The following is a 17,065-nucleotide window of genomic DNA, read 5'->3' as shown; positions in this document are numbered from 1 at the left end:
CAATGTAACTCCAAGTGTTCCCTTTAATTATTAGAGTAGTATAAATACCAATATTTATATATATATATATATATATATATATATATACTCAAGTAACCCATTAAAATTACAATATTTAAGAACATAATTAAACAAAGTAAATTTAACATTACTAAAAGCTACTGTATAATACAAAGTACTACAAATTGCTAATGTTAGCTATTTCATTAAACAAGGCCTTAATGCAACCATTATTTGTTATGTACACATAAATAAATAAAAAAACAGAAAAATAAATTGAAAATAGAATAATATGACAGCAAAAAGCAACTTACGCTCAGTTTAGTGGCTTAGGTGCCTTCAACAAGGGCCAATTAAATGCAGGAACCTTCTCCAACGGTTCCTATTGGAGCATTTAGTACATTATTGACACTGCAATAAGGCTGAAAGGAGATTTGACCCAATGCTTGCACTGAAAGAGAGCTGTTAAAAAGGTCAGATTTGAACAGCATGCTCTGTTCTCACAGCGATTCTCCATCTGAAAGAGATTACAGCCTGGTTGTTTAAAGCACTGTGTTTTATTGCCTTCGACTGGACACACGTCTAACACACTGTCCAAGAAAACCGCTATTATTTGCTTTTGTTTGCACAGGCACACGGGCGCAGTTGGAGTTATTTATGGCGTTTCAGAGACTCATTGCGGGTGCAGACGGAGGGAAAGAAACAGAGAAAAAATTAAGGCACATCCTGGGAGAAAACTCCAGTCTGATATCAACAGCAGCAAAACATGTATTAGCCTCTCAGGACAAAACTAGTCATAAACATTATTACAAAACATCTCTCAGTATGAATGTACAGTCGTGTGTTTTGTTTCATTTGATTATATTTTAATAATAATACTTTTCTTTTTCATTATAATTTTTAATTTCCATATTAGTACATTTCTTTCTTTGTTATTTGTGTATGTTTTTATAAAAAATCTAATTGTGTGTGTATGTGTGTGTTATACAATCCCTTATTTATAGTTTCTGCAATGTTTTGGCAAGACTTGACATGTCAATAAATGTCTTTTAAATTGAATTGAAAACGGATGAAAAATACCTTATGGGAGTGTCTTTTCTCAAGCACATTCCTGTGAATAATTTGTTGTTTGCTGCTTTGTTTATAAGGAAATTATAACTGCAATTGTATAAATTTGTGTACTATAATTAACTGTACTAAATTGCTACTTATTTTCAGTTTTTTCCCCCTTTATCTAATTATTATGTTGTTCTGGGGAGTTGAATTGTATTCATTTTTGTACTATAATTAATTGTGCTATATATAACTACTATATACTTTTTAAATCTTATTCTTATCTTGATCTGGAAAAGCACTTTCTGACATTTTAATGTGATTTATTTTCTTTCCTGCTGTCTCGCTCATATATATATATATATATATATATATATATATATATATATATATATATATATATATATATATATATATATATATGTATATATATATATATATATATATATATATATATATATATATGTATATATATATATATATATATATATATATATATATATATATATATATATATATATAAATATGTGTGTGTGTGTGTGTGTGTGTGTGTGTGTGTGTGTGTGTGTGTGTGTGTGTGTGCGTGTGTGTGTGTACAATTGAAACCGATGACAGTACCTAATATTTGACTAGATATTTTTTAAGACACTTCTATACAGCTTAAAGTGACATTTAAAGGCTTAACTAGGTTAATAAGGTTAACTAGGCAGGTTAGGGTAATTAGGCAAGTTATTGTATCACAATGGTTTGTTCTGTAGATACTCGAAAAAATATAGTGTAAAGAGGCTAATAATTTTGACCCTAAAATGTTATTTAAAAAAATAAAAAAATAATTTTATTCTAGTTGAAATAAAACAAATAAGATTCTCTTCAGAAGAAAAAATATTATCAGACATACTGTGAAAATTTCCTTGCTCTGTTAAACATCATTTCGGAAATATTTAAAAAAGGAAAAAAAAGAAAAATCAAAGGGGGCTAATAATTCTGACTTAAATTGTATGTGTATATATATATATATATATATATATATATATATATATATATATATATATATATATATATATAAACCTTTTAAAGCATTTAAATGATTTGCTATTGTTATTGCGTGTATCAATTATTATCGCATTTATCATTACTGCATTTATTTACATTTTATGAAATTATGTTTTGCGGGGGAGAAAAAATGTTTTTTAAATGTGTTTTTGTCACTGCAACAATTCCTACATATTTGTTCTGATTTTTATTTTTTAATAACTGGTTTTACAGCACTGTCCGAGAAACATGCTATTATTTGCTTTTGTTTGCACACGGGCGCAGTTCAGATGGTGTTGGGAGTTATTTATGGTGGCTCAAGCTCATGGCGGGTGCAGACGGAGTGAAAGGGAGACGGATGGAAAGAGGAAAATGCCCTGTGGGAGTGTCTTTTCTTGAGCTCATTCCTGCGAGGGGCTGCTGTCAGACTGCTGGAGCGCAGAGATAAGCCCCCCTCGACCCCCATCGTTCTCTCTCCCTCTCCTCTGACTGTCAGCGATAAGGCGATCGTCCTGTAATTGAATGACTATCTTTCTATCGTGCTCGTTTAAGAAAATAGCGAGGGGCTGGAATACGCGTGTGGTGTGGGAGATAAATTAATGGCCACTGTCACAGCAGTCGCCAATCAACATTTCAGACTGGCTATTCGGAAAATGTTTTTTTTAACGCCAATCAATTCAGCTTCACACACCGGATGATTTATTCAGCTCCAGACAAGCATTTTCGCAGCACTGACATGCAGTAGGAAATGTATGCCGGCGCGTGTTTGCGTCGCATTTGAATGGAGCTTTTACATCTGCGTTCGGATGTATTCTTTACACCTGCTACTGTGTACATATTATTAAGCTAAATGACACGTGTATATACATGCATTCATGCTTAACTCTAGGTCAGAGGTCGGAAGTTAAAGGAAAAAAGTACTATTGTGGTCTTATAAACAATAAAGCAATAAATACTCTTGAACAATCAGAGCTTAAACCTTCTGATGTGCCTCAAAAAGTAAATTCAAGTCAATAAAATGTCAAAATTAAATCAAAAATGGTTGTTTCCCACACCTCTTGGTCTGTAAATTTCCACGACATTTCCAGATGTTACTGATTCTTTTTTCATGTTACTAATAGTCATATAGTCCAGAAGATATTAAGCAAAAGAGAACAGTCTAAGTTAGATTAATCATAATTTCTATAACATTCTCAAACTTTAATTATACACACCAATTGACACCAATTTTAATAGATTAAATGTTATATTTTCTAACAGAATTAATCCATAGCAATATATTCTGAGATGTTAATTAATGATCATGTAGTAAAAATAAATAAATCACTCTTTAAAAGTGTTTCATACATGGATATATTTAGATTTAAAGATTTGAGACATTTTTATTATAATTTGAGCACTAAAATACTCGAGTTTAAAATTCAACTGAGAAAGATTTCAAACCTAATCGCTGTATTTAGGAAAAGTTATATCCAGCATTTAATAAGAAATGGATATTAACATTTCTTAACATTAACATATCTTACCATTTTTATTTTAAGATAAAAACAAATAAATGATTGATTTGGCTGCACTTTTTCCTCTATTGGAACTGTCCTCAGAACAAAGGACACTATAAATACACTATAATGGTGACAAGTTAAACATCAAAATATACCAAATACTGCAATACTAATCTAAGTTATTAATAATCTAATATAAATTTCTTATAACTAATTTAAAATTATGCAATTTAGTAATATAATTAGGTGTGCTATATATAACTACTTAATTTCAGATGTTTTAAAATTGTATTCCTACCTTGGTCTGGAAAAGCACAAGCTTGAAATTTTTCATACCATTTTATATATATTTTATTTCGGCTAGAATAAAAGCAGTTTTTTAATTTTTTAAAAGTCCAAATTAAGGTCCAAATTATTAGCCTTTTTAAGCTATATTTTTTTCGACTGGCTACAGAACAAACCATTGTTATACATTAATTTGCCTAAATACCCTAACCTGCCTAGTTAACATAATTAACCTAGTTAAGCCTTTAAATGTCACTTTAATCTGTATAGAAGTGTCTTGAAAAATATCTGGTAAAATAATATTTACTGTCATCATGGCAAAGATCAAATAAATCAGTTATTAGAAAAGAGTTATTAAAACTATTATGATTAGAAATGTGCTGAAAAAAATCTCTCTCTTCTTTCAAAAATTGGGGAAAAAAATAAACAGGGGAGCTTATAATTCACGGGGGCTAATAATTTTGACTTCAACTATATATATATATATATATATATATATATATATATATATATATATATATATATATATATATATATATATATATATAACAGGGAGAACTACTTTCTTCTGTCATTCATCTGCAGCTGACGTCAGAACAGCAGAAACTGTTGCTTCTTCAACAACAACACTTTAGAGCTGGTGACTGAATGAAAACAGGTGATTTTGCTCACATTTTAAGATTATAAGGCTGAATGGTCTACAGTCTACAGAGATTTCCCAGTATATCTCTGTTACAATCGAGAGATCACAATAATTAACCCCGAAAAAGCCAGAGCAAAGCAAACACTACCAGTTTCTGAGGTATAAATACAACACTACAAAATAGAAAAGAGAGAGGTTGACTTATAATGTCACTTACCTGATTTATAATGATTTGTTCAGCTGTAGTTTGAAATTTATCTGAGAAAATGCTTTTTTCCACTAAGGACTTATTATGCGGTCTCTGTCGCCATCTTGTGGCGGAAACGTTAATTGTCACTTTCTTTGATTGCTCAGACAGGCCGATGCACTAAATCCAATGCCCCAAAATTATGAATATTTAAAATAGGCACTATCCTTCTAAATAAACTGCATAGTTGCAATCTACACAACTACATTCTCCACTAAAAAAGCCTCAAAAGTACATTATGTTGTCCACCAGCAGCAATAATTGTCAATTGTAGAGTGTACTCTGCTTGTTGCTGTATGTGGGCGGAGTAATACACAAGTGTAAAGAGGCGGTTCTAGTGTTGTTATTTGCAGAATATTGCACGGCTATCAGCCAATCAGATTTAAGAACCAGACAGAACTGTTGTGTACACATAGATATATACAGTTGAAGTCAGAATTATTAGCCCCCTTTTGATTTTTTTTTCTTTTTTAAATATTTCCCAAATGATGTTTAACAGAGCAAGGTAATTTTCACAGTATGTCTGATAATATTTTTTCTTCTGGAGAAAGTCTTATTTGTTTTATTGCGGCTAGAATAAAAGCAATTTTTAATTATTTAAAAAACATTTTAAGTTCAATATTATTAGCCCCTTTAAGCTATATACATTTTTGATAGTCTATAGAACAAACCATCCTTATGAAATAACTTGCCTAATTACCCTAACCTGCCTAGAAATGAGTTCTTAAAACTATTATGTTTAACAGAAATCGGGGAAAAAATAGACAGGGGGGCTAATATATATACTCTCTCTCTCTCTCTATATATATATATATATTTATATATATATATATATATATATATAGAGAGAGAGAGAGAGAGAGAGAGAGAGAGAGAGAGAGAGAGAGAGAGAGAGAGAGAGAGAGAAGATTGGAGAGGATCTTTTGGAATTATACGGGAGTGGGGGGAAAGATTGTTGTTACAGTAAATGTCCTTTTACTATAATTAACTGTACTGTATACTTAATTTAACTTAACTAATGTTTTATATCTTTATATTTTTATTTTAAGATAAATACATAGAAAATAATATGATTTGACTGCACTTTTTCCTTTATTGGAACTGTCCTCTGAACAAAGGATACTATAAATACACTGTAATTGTGACAAGCTAAACATCAAAATACTGCAATACTGCAGTAATACAAAATTACTGCAATAATTATATATAAATTTATTATAATATACTACAATACTAAAAATCCAAATGAACAAGAGAAACTTCACTCAAATGAGTGACATACAGTACAGAGAAGAAAAAAGAAGCAGAAGCTTCTCAGAAAAACCTGAGTCTGGTCTGTCCATCATTTCTGCCTGGAACTCGTTCGCAGAGCAGTTTTCCTCTCTTGCAGTGCTGACGTGCTGAAAATAAACACACAGACACACACTAATGGAGCAAAACCATCCTCTGCACAACACTACAGAATTAAATTGCATTCAAAAAAATGAACAATTTGTCATCATTTATATGTTTATTTAAGGACTTTCTTCTGTTGAACAAATATCACAGGACTGAGTTTTATATTATATTCAGAAAATATGGTTTACAAATGCATAAGCTAATTCACAATATCAGCCTTATGTATTTACAAAGAGAAGTCAACACATCTGTTTCATATTCACAAAATAAGATATGCAAATGCACCACCAAATTTATAACCACATGGAAAATGTGAAAAATGGAAATGCCCAATTCATAAACAAGGAAACATTCACCATTATCTGAATTTTGTGAAAATGAATTAGGCTATGAATTTCTGAATCGCTGTTTACAAATATATACATGCAAATAGCTTGTGCATTTGTAAATCAGATCTTATTAATTGAGATATTTTAGCTCCTTAGATTTTAGACATTACTGGATTGTATTTTTTGAATATATATGCATATTTTTACACAACAAAATTGTGTAAAAAATAAGCTCATACCAAAGAAGGTGTGTGTGTGTGTGTGTGTGTGTGTGTGTGTGTGTGTGTGCGCGCGAGCTTGACCGTATACCGTTAGTCAAAATTATTCATCCCCCTTTGAATTTTTTTTTTTTTTTTTTTTTAAATATTTCCCAAATGATGTTTAACAGAGCAAGTAAGTTTTCACAGTATGTCTGATAATATTTTTTCTCCTGGAGAAAATCTTATTTGTTTTATTTTGGACAGAATAAAAACAGCTTTAAATTTTTTAGAAAACATTTTAAGGTCAAAATTATTAGCCCCTTCAAGCTATATTTTTTTCTGATAGTCTACAGCAGGGGTTGTCAAACTGTGGGGCGCGCCCCACCAGGGGGGTGCCAGCACCTATTAAGGTGGGCACAAGACATTGAGTCGTGCACTCGAGTAAATTATGATGACCATTTTTATGCGTCCACTAGAGTGAATATGATTATTGTTAACTCAACAGCTAACTATCAGGCACCTGTAGAGTTCATGCTAAAGTAAAATATTTACAAATAAAATGTAGCGGGTGCTTTTTAAAATGAATGACGGTGAATGAAAGTAAAACGGTGAGCGTCTGACAAAAAAGTGCCCTTCTGAATCAAACAGCAGGATGCCCATCTGGATCTTTCACTTACTTTGAAGACATACTGACTATGTTTACATGGACATCAGTTATTTGCCTTAATAAGACAATAATATAAGTAAGGTGTTACGTGAAGCGCTTTTTGAATGTTGCGTCACCAGGCTATTCACGTTTCCTGCAGTCTTGTGTAATTATGGGTGTTTCATCTTTAATTTTTCAACTTTAACTGCAGTTCGGCAGTTTCACTTTCACTCATTTCATTCACGTCCCCGTGACAAACTGGGGTATTAAGTGCGAATATAAAGTAAGGACTGGTGGAAGAGTGTTGTTTTAATGGAAAGCCGAATAGAAAGAAAAAAAAAACCTCCGCAGTTCGTGATGTGTGTGTGTGTGTGTGTGTGCTCCTTTATTGACAGCACTGTGTGATGATCTTGTCACAAAATGCGGCAAAAAGTCCTACATGACAGTAATAGTTTGTTTGAAGTGTTTACTTCAATAATGCCACTAATATTTGCATACTCCACATCTTAATTCCATTTCTGTTTAGTTCAGTTAGGAATTTAGTCGGATTAAGGTAATCAAAAACTCGCTGTGTACATGGTGACTCTTAATCAGAGTATTGTCTTAATCATTTTAAAATTGTATTAAAGTATTGTTGCCCATGTAAACATACTTCATGTTCGACTCAACCACACCGTCAGGGCTCTGCGATCTTGAAAGCAAGTATGCTGTGGCTCACGCTTATTGACAGTGGAAGATGATTAACGGTTAGTCGTGTCAGGAATCCAACCACAGATTAGCATCTTGTCCACATAGAAAGGGACCTTGCTCTGTTAAACATCATTTGGGAAATATTTAAAAAAGAAAAACAAATTCAAAGGAGGGCTAATAATTCTGACTTAAACTGTAAATATATCAGTTCAGATGTAAAAACCTCTAAGTGCTTTCCATTTCCATAGAAAATGAACATTTTTCTAAGCCTCCTTTTTTATGTTGAGATATTTCAATTTAAAGAGCAGGAAAAATACTTATTCTTTACCATAAAAGTGATATTACTGAATATACACACAGGAGCCTGATAAAAAAAGCTCATTTTAGAGAAAATTTTCAGACGGCATTTAGAGGTTTTTGCATCTAAACTCTTCATATATATTTTTATGTGACTAAAATGACATAAATAAACAATTCTGCTGCACATTAAATTTGTGTTTATAAAGAGAGAGAGAGAGAGAGAGAGAGAGAGAGAGAGAGAGAGAGAGAGAGAGAGAGAGAGAGAGAAAAGAGAGAGAAAGAGAGAGAGAGAAAGAGAGAGAGAGAGAGAGAGAGAAAGAGAGAGAGGGAGAGAGAGAGAGAATAAATCACATTTAAAATGTCAGAAAGAGCTTTTCCAGACCAAGATACGAATAATATTTTTTTAAAAATCTGAAAATAAATAGTTATATACAGTAAAGCACAGTAATATTTATATCACAGTTAATTATAGTACAAAAATGCATACAATTCAACCCCCCTCCCAAAAACAAGGAAAACACACCCTTTTCACAGTTTTGTTGAGTAAAAATAATTTGTAACAATAATGTTTAATAACTAATTTCTGCACAAATTCTTATAAATATTCCTTCCTTGGTGTGTACTGTGTATTTTTTTTACAAATTTATGTTAATTAGCTTATGTATTAGGGGATTATATTTTCAAAATACATTTTTTCCAACTTTTTGGATCTTGTTTAAAAGATATTTTGTGTTCTGCACAAGAAGGAAGGTTATACAGATTGAAAATGTGTGTGTGTGTGTTTTTCTGTACCGTTGAGCACATCTTCTTCTCCTCTTCGCCTCTTCCTCTCCTCTCTGCTCTTGTGGGTGGGATGGTTTTCAGGTGAGCTCCACTGAGTCTGACCCTGCGCTCCAGAGCTGAATCCACACACCGTGTTTCTGCAGCTCAGCACTTCAGGAGTGGCCAGCAGATCCTGGGGAACACAGGCAGATCCTGGTGCAACAGCTCGGCCTGGCAGGAGATTTGGGTTTTGAATGAATTCTTCACCCAGTGGCTGCCAGACGCTCGCTGTAGCTGAACCTTGGCTGAACTGACTCCGAGTTAACGAGTTGTATGAGTGAGTCGGGTCTGGAAAATAGTTGTATTTTCTACATGCTTCCTCTCCTCTTCGTCTGTCATGACCTGCTAATGTGATAAAGAAGGTACAGTTGAAGTTAAAATTATTATATGTGTATTGTTTTTTTTTCCCTAAATATTTCCCAAATTATGTTTAACATAGCAAGGAATTTTTCACAGTATGTCTGATAATATTTTTTTTCTGGAGAAAGTCTTATTTGTTTCATTTCAGCTAAAATAAAAGCAGTTTTTATTTTTTAAACATTTTAAGGTTAATATTTTTAGCCCCCTTAAGCTAATTTTTTTTCCGATTGCCTACAGAACAAACCAACGTTATACAATGAATTGCCTAATTAACCTACACTGAAAAAAATTATTCAAAGATGATTCCTTGGATTTACTCTATTATTTTATGTTAAGTGGTTGTAAACAATTTATTTAGGTTGAATTTAAACCAACAAATTAAGTTGAACATTGCTCAATTTAATTTGTTTGTTTAAATTCAACACAAATAAATTGTTTGCAACAGTTTTGCATGCAACACTTTTTCAGTGTAGTTAAGCCTTAGTAATTATTTATTAGAAATATTATGTTTAGAAATGTGTTTTAAAAATCTTTCCGTTAAACTGAAATATGGAGATAAAATATACAAGGGGGCTAATAACTCTGACTTCAACTGTATGTAGGATGTCACAATGCAATAACTGCATGTAATGTAATGCCCCTGGGAGCATCAGAGAACTGACCACAAGCAATCTTTTCAAAACCCATCTAAAGAACTGGCTTATAACACATCAGACATGTCATCACTCTTATTAGCATGTGCCTGCCCCTAATCCTATCCTATTACCACTTGAGCCTACCATCCTAATGATTTGTTGTTTAAATATGTTTTAACATGGTGGTTCATTCCACTGTGGTGAATAATTCCACTCTCATAAATAATTAAGCCGAAGGAAACTTTATGTTTTATTAACTCTTATGTCCTTTATATAATGTTGTATGTTTTAGTTAATATTGTTTATATATTTATTAGGATTTATTCAACTGTGTCCATTTTAGTGCTTTGTAGTTGTACTTTTTTTGTTCATTGTATAATTTTTGTAATGTTGTTAGGGCGGCACTTTTAACACCTGTCCATTGACAGCGAATGAAAAATAGCCTTTTGGCTTATTCTGGTGCATTTGCAGCAATGCTAATTAATGTACACTGTCCCTGACAAATAAACAAATAAAATAAATAAAGAAATGTGACATTATAATTGTAATAAACTATTCATAATTGAACATTTTTGTCAAAATGTAATATAAATCGCAACACAGTGGCTCAGTGGTTAGCACTGACACGTTTGCATGTTCTCCCTGTGTTGGCGTGGGTTTCCTCCATGTGCACCAGTACTCACAGTCCAAAGACATGTGCTATAGGTGAATTGGGTAGGCTAAATTGTCCAAAGTGTACGTGTGTGAATGCAAGAGTGTATGGGTGTTTCCCAGTACTGGGTTGTGGCTGGAAGGGCATCCGCTACGTAAAACATATGCTGGATAAGTTGGCAGTTCATTAGGCTGTGGCAAACCCTGATTAATTAAGGGACTGAGCTGAAGGAAAATGAATGAATGTAATATAAATCTTAAGTTCATAATGTAATATTAAGTCAGCGCTGGTGGTTGGTGTGTCAGCACATGCACTCCAGTGCTCGCGGCGGCCCCAGTTCGATTCCCACCTTGTGGTCCTATGCCGATCCTTACACTCTCTCTGCTCACGGTGCTTCTTGTCGTTGCTCTCTGCTGTCCTTTACATTGAAGTTGAAACCCCCTACCCCCCCCCCCCAAATTATAATTTTAATGTAATATATTTTTTACCACGGAAGCGCCAATCCCCATGTCTCTATGACATTCTGAGGCAGAGATATTGATGCAGCGCCATGAACATTTCCTTCAGAAAAGTACATTTCTAGTTAATATTATTATTATTGCGTGCATATTTCAATCTGGTGCTTTTCATAGGTAGTTTAAACACGTTTAAATGTTTATAAAGCTTATTGCAAATATGACCATGTAACAAAATTTTAAGTTTCTCATACGTTATGATAATTTCATTATAATAATAATGTTATAATCATTACAGTTCAGTGTGTTTACATTATATGCAGTTATTAAAATTATTCAGTCATTCATTCAGTTTCTTTTCGGCTTAGTCCTTTTATTATTCTGGGGTCGCTACAGCAGAATGAACTGCCAATTTATCCACCATATGTTTTATCCACCATATGCCAATTTATCCACCATATGCCCTTCCAGCCACAACTCATCACTGGGAAACACCCACACACACTCATACACCTTTTAGCTTACCCAATTCACCTATACCACATGTTTTTTAGACTTGTGGGGGAAACCAGAGCACTCGGAGGAAAACCCACACGAACACGGGGAGAACATGCAAACTCAGAAATGCCAACAGAAATGCCAACTGACTCTGCCGAGGCTCAAACCAGTGACATTCTTGCGGTGAGGCGATTGTGCTACCCACTGCGCCACCGCATCGCCCGTATTAAAAATATTGCTATGAAAATATATAACTTCCAAAATTAACTTCTACAGTCACACCTGCTGAAAAAAGTATACATTGTTAGCCCTTCTATGAAATTGTAATACTTTTCAAAATATAAAAGTGCTGTTTAATGTAGGTGAGTTTTATTTTAACACATTTTTAAACAATACTTTTAATAACTAATTTATAAACTAATTGCAATTTAACAAACTAACTTTGCAATGATTACAGTATGTATTATTTTTCTACTTATTTTGCAAGATAGTATTCAGCATAAAGTGATCTGAAACAATTTTTGAACCTTATTTTAAAGCAATTTATATTCTTAAAGTCCCTGTGAAAACAAAATAAAGTTTTTTAAATGTTAGTATCAGTATGTTAGTCTTAAGGATGTCTACAAACTAGTGTGCTCCAAATCAGTGACCAACTTTGCACTAACAAGAAATAAACACCCAATAAACACCCAAAGCTTTTGTCACTTCTGCCTAACAATCTGTACATACAACTCAACATCCAGGTTTCTTGACTAACATCTTGACTAAATCTTGACTAAATCTGTTTAATGTTTATCTTTTTTTTCATATTTATTTTGTGTTGTCACTTGTCACTTTATGTACACTAGAAGCTTCTGTAGCCAAAACAAATTCCTTGTGTGTGTGATGCACACTTGGCAATAAAACTGATTCTGATTCTGATTCTAAACAGATCAACACTTTTAATCAACATACTTCAGTTTCCCATCAAATCTTTTTGATCAACCAAATGCTTTCTAGTATCTAACAATCTAGCCCCCTTCAAGATCAGGGTTCATACACATTTTTACTACTAAAATTCCATGACTTTTCCAAGACTTTTCCAGAACTTTCAAGTAAATTTTCATGACTTATTGATTCATGTAATGTCCATATATACATGATTAATAATAAGAAAAATAATGCACATTAAAATGTATTACAGCATATTATAGAACACGCAACAATCTGTGTTGTTTAAATTAGTTTTTATATCCATGTAAAATTGATTTTAATGCTTAAACAGCACTAATAATGTGAGAGCAAGTTTTTGGCCAAGGACAAAAAAGAAGTAAAAACAACCAACCTATATTCAAGTTAGGGCCGCACATTATATCGTTTCAGCATCGATATCATAATGTGTGCATCTGCAATAGTCACATCGTAGGATATGCCATGTTAAATTGGGATTATAGTTTAATATAGAGATAAATCATAATGGAGTAAAAGTTAATCATCTGCATGCATTTTTAAAGAGATAGTTCACTCAAAAATGACTATCCATTTTTATTAAACCCTTCATTTGTTTCAAACATTCTTTTTAAAAATTGAACACAAAAAGACGACAATTTAATAACTCCTATACTATTAAAACAAGTGAAGTGTGAGTAAATAGTGAGTGAATTATAATCTTTGAGTAAACCGTCCCTTTACAGCATATGACTGTGTGAACATTTCAATATTTCAGAGTTTAAATTGTTTTATGTTTTGTAACTGTAATAAAGATTAAATAATACACAATGAAGACTATGCAGTGTTGATTATTCAATATCTGTACCTGAATAGTGAATACCTTAAAACTATAATTCACTTTTATCTTTACTATATTTTATTTATCTATGCTTGTAAATTATTTGTTATATTATTCGAGATTCACTCCCCTATGAAATCGCCCCAATCAATCCAAACAAACCTGTTAAATCATCTGGTGAAATTGTATTGACATCGCAATATAGATCACAGAAATACAAAATATGCTAATGTCAGATTTTTCCAATATCGCGCAGCCCTAATTCAAGTATACAGATATTTCTTAAACTAATTTCCATGACTTTTCCAAAACTTTTCCAGGCCTGGAAAATGGCATGTTAAAATATGTGCAGAGCTGTGAAAAACAAAACGCTATTGGCTGTTTTTTTTAAAGAGGGAGGGGCTACTTTACATTACTACTACTTTATGACCTAACCTGTCTTCATATTTCAGTTCAAATTACGTCACACATCGAACAAAAATGCACATTTCAGAGCACTCTACAGGACCTTTAAATACTGACCAATAAACTCTGTAAACTGGCTAGATGGGGTCCTATCCAGATCTGCCTGAGATTCATCAACACCCTGTCCAGTCCAGAGAGACAGATGATCAGGGTCAGCTGGGCTACTTATGAATGAGAACAGTGAATTCTCTCTCTTTTTCTCTGCCATTTTGGCTCTGGATTTAGCTGTAATTTCACTGAAGAGCTGCAAAATAAAGAGAGTTTAAATATGGTGCTTTACTATTTTGAGTGTATCATCAAAACATTTCATTACAACAATAATGTTATAACCATTACAGATCAGTTTATACAATACATGCAGTTATTCATTCATTCATTCTCCTTCAGCTTAGTCCCTGATTATCAGGGGCCGCCACAGATGAATGAACCACCAACTATTCCAGCATATGTTTTACGCAGTGGATGCTCTTCCAGCCACAACACAGTACTAAGATACACCCATGCACTCTCATTCACACATGCACTCATACACTATGGCCATTTTTGTATACCCAATTTACTTATAGTGCATGTTTTTGGACTGTTGGGGAAACCAGAGCACCAGGAGGAAAACCACATGCAGTTATTACATTATTTAAAAAAGTAAAAATGTCAGAAAGCCTGCAAACATATGAAATATTGATGCCAATAAAACAATTTTTATTACATAATGAGCTCAACGTGTCATTCTGTTTTGAGAAAATGATTACATTATAAACATTTCATTTCAATAATAGTGCTATAATCATTACAGTTCAGTTTTCACTTTATATGCAGTCATAATCATTACATAGCACCTTAATGACTCTGTGAAGGATGTGCGGGAACATTTCCTGGAGCTCAGAGAACGAAGCTCCCAGCAGCCACTGCAGCGATGGAGCTTTCCTCAGCATCAGTTGAGCAACCAGAGGATTAATGCAGGGGAACTGCAGCAGGCATTGCTCTGCCTAAAACATACACAGAGTAATGCATCAGTGAGCTACGCACAGAAATGTTACTTGTTTGTTTATTTATTGTCACATTAGCAACTTATGGCTATAAATAAAATTAGATAATAACATTGACAACTACATAATATTGAACTCATACATCAATAGGAGATAATAGAGAAATACTTTAAATTCATACATTCGTTCACTTTCCTTCGGCTTAGTCCCTTATTTATCAGGGGTCACCATAGCAGAATGCACCGCGAAATATTCCAGCATATGTTTTACACAGTGGATGCTCTTCCAGCTGCAACTTGGTTCTGGGAAATACTTCAAATTTTAGTTTAATTAAAAACATTAAATATGAATTTCACTTCAATATGTAACCATACTGCTACTAAGCTGTATAATCTCCAGGTGTTAAAGAAAATCTGGTGAAGCTGATAGCTGTTATATATTAAAAAATGAAAGAAAATATTTTTACTAGTGTTTCTAGACTTACTTTTGTTTTGTTTATTTATTGCCATGTTTGCAAATTATGTCTATTTCATGTCAAGATTAATACAATAATTAAAAAAAAATAATAATTAATACTTATTAATACTAAATAATAAATAATAAATTACTTAACATTGACAATTACATCATATTGAATTTATGCATCAATAACAGATATTAAAAAATACTTCAAATGTTACATTAAATGTTATATTAAATATGATATATTAAAACTATTTAATATGATTTTCACTCCGAAATGTCATTAAACTAAACTGTTTCTAATCTCCAGGTATTGATGAAAATCTGGTGATGTTGATAGTTGTTGCATGTATAATCATGAAAGAAAATATTTGTGCTGAGGTCATTAGGCTAGCTACTAATCAGACATACTTAAAATGGGAAGGGAAATTAGTGAAAAACCTCAGTTTTATGTTATAATTGAGGTTTTATTCAGAAACAACTTACATTAAATATACTGTAAGGGTAACACTTTAAAATAACGGTCCTTTAGTTAATGTTATTTTTAACGTTATATCGTCTTAAAGGGAAAGGTGGAGGCGTTGGCATAATATAGTAATATTTTTAGTGTCACACAGCGATCTGCCTTCAAATATTATTAATTTGAAGTAATAGTGTTGTATATTTCAGTGTGCAATATATACAATAAATTTGAACCTAAATTTATATTGGCGGGCAGCACGGTGGCGCAGTGGGTAGCACAATCGCCTCACAGCAAGAAGGTCGCTGGTTCGAGCCCTGGCTGAGTCAGTTGGCATTCCTCTGTGGAGTTTGCATATTCTTCCCGTGTTGACATGGGTTTCCTCCAGGTGCTCTGGTTTCCCACACAAGTCCAAAAACATGCGGTATAGGTGAATTGGGTAAGCTAAATTGTCCGTAGTGTATGTGTGTTAATGGGTGTGTATGGATGTTTCCCAGTGATGAGTTGCAGCTGGAAGGGCATTCGCTGCGTAGAGCATATGCTGTATAAGTTGGCGGTTCATTCTGCTGTGGCGACCCCGGATTAATAAAGAGACTAAACCAAAAAGAAAATTAATGAATTTATTTTGGCAACTGTATATATGAGAGGGTTCTGGTTGCAGACCTGGTGCAGATGCACTCTGAGCTGCATGCAATGCTTTTTAATTGGGTCACCTATGTATAACCCCACCCCTAACCCCGCCCCTTACAATGACATCACTAGCTCTATTAAGCAATCTCAGCTTGCATCAACAAGGCTGCATCTAGATACTACTGGTATATAGGCCTCCAGGGCACTATACCAACTTTACAAAATAATTTGCTGATTTCTTATCCGAAATAGTTCTGGCCACAGATAAAGCTTTAATTGTTGGTGGTTTGAATATTCATATAGATAATGAAAAAGATGCTTTAAGTCATTTTAAGTTGATACTTTAAGTGTTGGCTTCATCGAACATGGACCTTCAGCATGCTCTGGGGCGGTTTGATGCTGAGTGTGATCCGGCTGGGATGAGAATCGGCACCTCCAAGTCCGAGGCCATGGTGCTCCACTGGAAAAATGTGGTTTGCCATCTCAAGGATGAAGGAAAGTCCTTACCCCAGGTGGAGGAGTTCAAGTATCTGGGTGTTTTGTTCAC

The sequence above is a fragment of the Danio aesculapii genome, chromosome 5, assembly GCF_903798145.1.
Source record: "Danio aesculapii chromosome 5, fDanAes4.1, whole genome shotgun sequence".
Lineage (NCBI taxonomy): Eukaryota > Metazoa > Chordata > Actinopteri > Cypriniformes > Danionidae > Danio > Danio aesculapii.
Note: the sequence above shows the minus strand (reverse complement) of the source record.